Source organism: Mesocricetus auratus, unplaced genomic scaffold, assembly GCF_017639785.1.
Source record: "Mesocricetus auratus isolate SY011 unplaced genomic scaffold, BCM_Maur_2.0 Super-Scaffold_100028, whole genome shotgun sequence".
Taxonomy (NCBI): Eukaryota; Metazoa; Chordata; class Mammalia; order Rodentia; family Cricetidae; genus Mesocricetus; species Mesocricetus auratus.
In genome coordinates this window covers 20,384,602-20,391,338 of record NW_024429209.1, presented here as the reverse complement: position 1 = coordinate 20,391,338, position 6,737 = coordinate 20,384,602, and the positions used below count along the sequence as shown (strand labels likewise).

The window sequence follows — 6,737 nt, the reverse complement described above, 5'->3', positions numbered from 1 at the left end:
TCGTGCTACTTTGACATGAAACAGCATAGTCAGGAATGCTCCCATGCAGTTCTGGGCCAGAGGTCTGAAGTCTAGGTGTGTGTGGCTTCTGCATCTTCTAGTCTCCAGTGGGTCCTGGCATCCCTTGACTGGTGGGTGCGTTACTGTAGTTCCTGCTCTGTTGTCACATGACCCCGTGTTTTAAATCCCCATCTCTTCCCCCCAGGGATCCCCACACATTGGATACTGGGGCTCCCTAGCTCAAGGATTGTCTGGAGATCCCGAATTAACTGCATCTTTAGAGAAGCTATTTCCAAATAAGGTTATTGTATTCATTAACGTCCCTCCTTGCTGTGACAAAATGTCTGATGAAATCGGTTTAAGGAAGGAAAGGCTCATCTAGGCTCACAATTCCAGGGTGCAGTCTGTGACGGCACCGAAGGCACGGCAGCAGGAGTATGAGGCAGAGAGTCACACTCTGCCTACCGCCATGAAGCAGAGAGACAAGTCTTCTTTATTGCTGTCTCCTTTTTATCCAGGCCCGGCTCCCAGCCCTTGGAGTAGTGCTGTCCATATTCAGGATGGCCCTTCCTGCCTCAGTTAAACCTTTCTGGAGACATCTCCACAGTAAGAGTGTGCCTCACCAGAGGTTCTAAATGCTGTCATGTTGACAATGAAGATGGGCCATTGCAACTGCCTTTTGAGGGTCTCCTGGGCTTGACCTCAACCTGATTGAGGTAAGCACCTCTCCAAAGGGCTGCCCATTCCCTGGGGTTTTCACAATGGCCACACATTATTCTCTCTTTTCTGTCGGGGCCAGATGGGGGTGAGGTCACCTTGGAGTCCCTCACCACCAGCAGTGTTCCTACTTCATTTTTTCCATGTATATGTGTGTTTTTAAAATCTGTTTTATTTCCTAAACGTCTCACCAGGGCCAGGATAATGTCTTTAGGTTTTTGTAATACTCGCTACTGGCTGACAGAGGATCCATTGTCCCTGGCTGGTGGCCCTTGGGGAGATGTAGGTTTCTTTCCTTCTGGGGCCTGGGCATGGTCTCAGCTGCTCCCAAATCAGGCTTTGACTGAGGAGTGAGCTGTGGAATGGACCCCAGGAGAGTCATAAACCTCGGGCAGGAGTGAGTCATGGTTCGAATGCTCACATTTGGATGGGATGATCTGCAGCCTAAGAGAGATCAGCAGCCCCTCTACAGCCAGGGCCTAGCTGGCTGCAAGAAAGAGCCAAATGGAGTCTCTGTGAAGCTCTCAGCCCTGGCAGGAATGTGGAGATTCTCGTGGCCACCCTTGCACTTTGCACTGATGCCTCTCGGGCTCTGCCCTCATGGGCTCTCCCCGGGGCACAGGGCAGCACACCTGTAAACAGAAAACCTTAATGTAGGGGAGGGGATGATGGGGCCTTGGCGGACAAAGGGAATCAGGGAAGGGCAAAAAGTTCATCTCAGAAAGATCTGGAAGGGAGGCGCTTCCCCGCCTCCTCCAGTATCCCCCCATCTCAAGCTGGGAGACCACGTCTGTGGGGGGTCATGACACCTCTCAGCCACCCCCTTGCACCCTCGTTCTTCACACAGGAAGTGGGAGCCTCTTCAGCAGCTGAGAAATAGGCATGAGTACAAGACAACGGATGGCCCAGGGGCAGCCGGCTTACTCGGAATTTCGGTAGTCTCAGTCCACTAAATATGCTTGGTGCTCCCCAGATCCTCCCTCAGGCTGGTGCTCCCCGGATCCTCCCTCAGGCTGGTGCTCCCCGGATCCTCCCTCAGGCTGGTGCTCCCCGGATCCTCCCTTAGGCTGGTGCTCCCCGGATCCTCCCTCAGGCTGGTGCTCCCCGGATCCTCACTCAGGCTGGTGCTCCCTGGATCCTCACTCAGGCTGGTGCTCCCTGGATCCTCCCTTAGGCTGATGCTCCCTGGATCCTCCCTTAGGCTGATGCTCCCTGGATCCTCCCTTAGGCTGGTGCTCCCTGGATCCTCACTCAGGCTGGTGCTCCCCGGATCCTCCCTCAGGCTGGTACTCCCTGGATCCTCCCTCAGGCTGGTGCTCCCCGGATCCTCCCTCAGGCTGGTGCTCCCCGGATCCTCCCTTAGGCTGGTGCTCCCCGGATCCTCCCTCAGGCTGGTGCTCCCCGGATCCTCACTCAGGCTGGTGCTCCCTGGATCCTCCCTTAGGCTGATGCTCCCTGGATCCTCCCTTAGGCTGATGCTCCCCGGATCCTCCCTTAGGCTGGTGCTCCCCGGATCCTCACTCAGGCTGGTGCTCCCTGTATCCTCCCTCAGGCTGGTGCTCCCTGGATCCTCACTCAGGCTGGTGCTCCCCGGATCCTCACTCAGGCTGCTTCAAGTCTTTTTCCATCCTTGGGCTGAGACTGCTGAATCACAAACATTTTCCCAGAAACGTTGCCCCCCCCCGCCTCAGACTAGCAGAGTGCCTCACCGCCAGACCTTCCTTCTTGATTTCTGTGGGGGACTGTGGGAGGTTGCTGTCTACAAACCCTCTATCCTTTGAAAGCCACATACTACAGGTGAGATCAAAACAACCACCTTCACCCAGACTGAGCAGTCTGCAACACAGTCGGAGGGGCCTTTGAAGCAGACAGCTTGCTAGCCGTGAAGAACAGAGCTCGCATTTCCAAGGCTCGTCAGGAAAAGATACGACTGCTGCCCTAACTGTCCACAAAAGCACAATGCCTGGAACCCAGAGATGCTCAGGCAGAGATGCTCAGGCAGGAGGACCAGTGAGAAGGCTTAGAGGGTGAAGGCTCTTGCTCCCCGGCAATACAAGCTTGATGACTTGGAAGTAGAAGGACAGACTGACTGCCCTCAACCCCACACAGACCATGGCACATGTCCACCTCCACAATAGTCATCAATAAAGTCTTAAGACAGGGCTAGAGAAATGACCCAATGGTGCTGGTTGATCTTACAGAAAACCCAAGTTCGGTTTCTAGAACTGTTTGTAACTCCAATTCCAAGGGATGCCTTTTTCTGGACTCTGAGGGCACCTGCTCTTATGCATACACACACATACACACACACAAACACACACACACACACGATAAATAAATAAATAGAAAAAAATAAAGCAAATCTTTAAAAGAATCCAAACAACAATAAAAGCCGCAGATACTCAATCACGTTCAAACAAACCGGCAGCAGTATTCATGAGCACACCAGTGCAGATGGCCCTTTGTTGAGCACCGTGGGCCTCAGTCAATGCTAAGCATCCTGCATGCAAATGCTATCTATGGGGTAGACAGACTCTCCCGGTGAAGAGACCAGGCATCTTCAGGGAATAATCACAGGACACAGCGATAGGTGGACTTTGCCCGGCCTTCTAGAAGCTCCTGTTGAATCAAAAAGACAAGCTGTCGAAAGCCCCACTGCTGATAAGGGTTAAACAGCCGCTCGATACAACAACGTTGCAAGAGATAGTCAAGGCAGCACCTGATTAATTGCCCGGGGAATCACAGGGATGATAAATGTTTTAGGAACACCGAGGAGGGAGCCATTTCTCCAAGTCAAGCAGAACCGACAGACGCTACGGGGGTGATTGTGCCCTTTTGAAGGGGCCCGTGGGGCTGCTGTCTGGGGGAGGTCATTGTCCCAAGGTAGAGACAGAGAAGAGCCCTTTTAATTGTTTGTAAAGGGAAGATTCTGATGCCGCGCCATTTCGGGAAGCAAACCTGCAAAGGTTCAGCATTCATTTCCTTTCTAGCTACTTAGAGTTCCCCAAGGCCTGCCCATCTGACTGCCCTCTAGAAAGTGGGACTGGGATTTAGCGTTTACATTTTGGACCCCAAGAATGAAGATGCCGGCACTGGAGCCTGAAGAGCAGCTGAGACACTCTCTATCTTGGCAAACAGTTCCACGGCACGCTACAAAATCCACCCTTCTCAAGGGACTGACAAGTGTTTGGATCTTGCCACAGATTTTCAAGAGGCTAAAGGAGAGACACTTCTCTGGAACGCCTGCCCAGGCCCTGGGTTGAATTTGGTTTGGGTATTAAGCAAACAGCCCCTTTCATCACAGCCTGAGCCATGAACGGATTCACAGATGCCCAAGGCTTTACCTCATCAAATCTCAATCTCCATGCAATCTCACTACGAAGCATGGCTGTCTGGTTAGAAACTCCAAGGCCTGGATGGGAAGATGCTGTGTCTTCAGATAGTGGAAGGCTGGGGAGGGGCGTGGGGGGACCAGTATGGACAAATGCAAACAGCCTTTTGTGGGCTGTGACGGGCAGGGTGCAGCTGCCTACCAGCTCGGGGGGGGGGGGGACGACAACTCCAGGCTCTGCTGTCCCTGGCAGCAAGAAAACAGATGGCTGGTGATGGATCACAGGGCTGTCATCTGCAGGGGCTGGCCGGGAGGGGGCTTCTGGGGCTGGGGGAGGCCCAGAGAGAAGTATGTGATAGGGTGGAGGCTGGATCGGCCACATGGCATGTGTGACCCCCCACCCCATCTTCTTTTGCTGCTCGAAGCTAAGAAACTTAAACCCCTGGGAAAAGTCTAACGTCTGGACAAAACGGCCTTTCAGAGTAACTACGCCGTGCCACCAGTGGCCAGCTATACGCTGAGACAGTCTCAGATGGCCACTGTGGGATTTTGCTGGGAACACTCCCGTGGAGTTAGGGGCAGGCTTTGGGGTCAGAGCCGGTGACAGGTTCTACAGGCTAGAGGGGTTTCCTCCCCTGTAAACGGGGCCGGGGCTTTGGTGATGATGACTACAAATAGTGCACACCAGGGATGAGGGGTGCTTCTTCCTGGGCAAGCACAGGCAGGCGTGAAAGAACCCTTCCCAACCCCCACCCTGCACCTTTACCCCCACCACCCCACCCCCAGGTCTTGTTTGGATTCCTGTCAGGCCTCTCAAGGACAGGAAAGGGGGCGCAGACTAGGGAGGGGACAGCACAGATCCACTTGCTTAGAGATCAAGGGGTCCAGGAGGTTGGGGTGAGCAGCAACAGGGGCTGCTGGAGGTGGGGTGGGGTGGGGCGGGGCGGGGAGGGGTGGGGCGGGGTGGGGTGGGGTGGGGGGCTGGAGCATGGCCAAGACAAGGGAGTGGGTGACAATTTCCAGGTAAAACAGTGACAGGGAAGCAGCAACACTCCTATGTTTACGGGACGGTCAGAGTGCCAGCCAGTAGGAGACAGAAACGAGAAAGGTAGGGGACTGGGGAGTCTACTTTATTTTAAATTAAAAACAAGTTCCATATGTTGATGGTCCCCAAGGAAGGCAGCCCTGGCACAGAAGCAGCTGGCAATCATCCGAAGACAGGCTCTCTCGGGAGTAGATCTTCCGGAAACTATATCATCAAATATTTCATTGCTGTTTGAGTTCTTTGGGGAAACAGTGTCTCATGAGCCCCTGGCATACTACACCATCAGGGTAGGAAGCTGGAGGGAAAGGAGAGGAGGCAGCCATCCAGAGACCCTGGAGTCCCTGGACAGGATGCTCCCTAGCGCTTTCGGTGACTGAGGTGTTCCCAGCAGCAAGATCAGGGGCAGCACACACACACACACACACACACACACACACACACACACACACTCACACACTCACACACACTCACACACCCACACACACTCACACACACTCACACTCACACACTCACACACACTCACACACACCCACACACTCACACACTCACACACTCACACTCACACACACACTCACACACACACACTCACACACACACACACACACACACAGTCCCTGAATCTGGTCCCACTCTCACCATTAGCTGTGTTTATTGCCTTGGAGATCAGGATTCTGAGCCTGGACTCTGTCATGATGGTGGGGGGGGGGGGGTGTCCCATGCAGTCTCTGGAAGGAGCAGCTTGGCCTCTGAAATCCATCTGCAGGGAGGCAAATCAACATAGCCTCCCAGCCTAGGTACCTGCAGGGGACCACCAGAACCACATGCTGACTGACTGGATAGCACTGTCCCACAAGTCCTTTTAGAATGACGCCCGGCGTCTTTCAGGGGAGCCTTCTTAGGAACCGTGAGAGTCTCCCTTCTGCTGGTCCTGTGTACCCAGCAGCGTCACACAGCTCATAAAGATGACACAAAGCACACCCTGAGTTCAGGCCCGGGCATGGCACCGGACGCTCTAAAGATGACTCAGGCCACTTGCTTGAAGGTAGGGTCTCCCTTCAATGGACCAGGAAACAGAACTGTGACAGTTGTTCTTGGCCGTCAGCTCTGGGATGTCTGGGAGATGATCTAGGTGTGGTCCTTTGAAACAGGAAGGCCCTCCCTAAAAGGAGGCACTGTCATCTCATGGGCTGCGGTCCCAGGCTGATGGGAAGGCTAAGATGCTGTTTTCATCTCTCCCTGCTCCCTGCAGCAGACACGTGACCAGCTGCTTCCAGGTCCCACCACCCTAGAACTCTGAGCCAAAATCAACTCTTCATTCTTTAAGATGATCATGTCTGGTATTTTGTCTCAGCAGTGAGAGGAAAGTAACTGATTAGAGCTTGACTAAGAAAATGGGGTGTTCGAGTCCAGGTCTTCACCATCTCACCCTCCTCACTCTTCAGTCTCCTCCTCTTTTAATTCTCTTGCTATTCCTGAGACGAACACCACAACCAAAACCAACTTAGAGGATTGAAAAAATGTATTTCTCTTATACATCTGGGTCACTGAGAGAAGTAGGGGCAGGAACTTGGAGACAGCAATTGTAGAGAACTTGGAGACAGGAACCATAGAGAAAGGCTGCTTGCTGACTCAAGCTTAGTTAAC

The 6,737-nt window shown here is 53.5% G+C and overlaps 1 long non-coding RNA gene across 1 annotated transcript; it reads right to left on the bottom strand.

Annotated features, from left to right (window-relative positions):
* Positions 1–5,157: 5,157 nt before the first annotated feature.
* Positions 5,158–6,440, bottom strand: LOC110341709. The gene is made up of 2 exons (XR_002383692.2): positions 5,730–6,440; positions 5,158–5,388 (listed from the first exon to the last, which is right to left on the bottom strand). It is a non-coding gene; the product is annotated as an uncharacterized LOC110341709 (long non-coding RNA).
* Between the last annotated feature and the right edge of the window lie 297 nt (positions 6,441–6,737).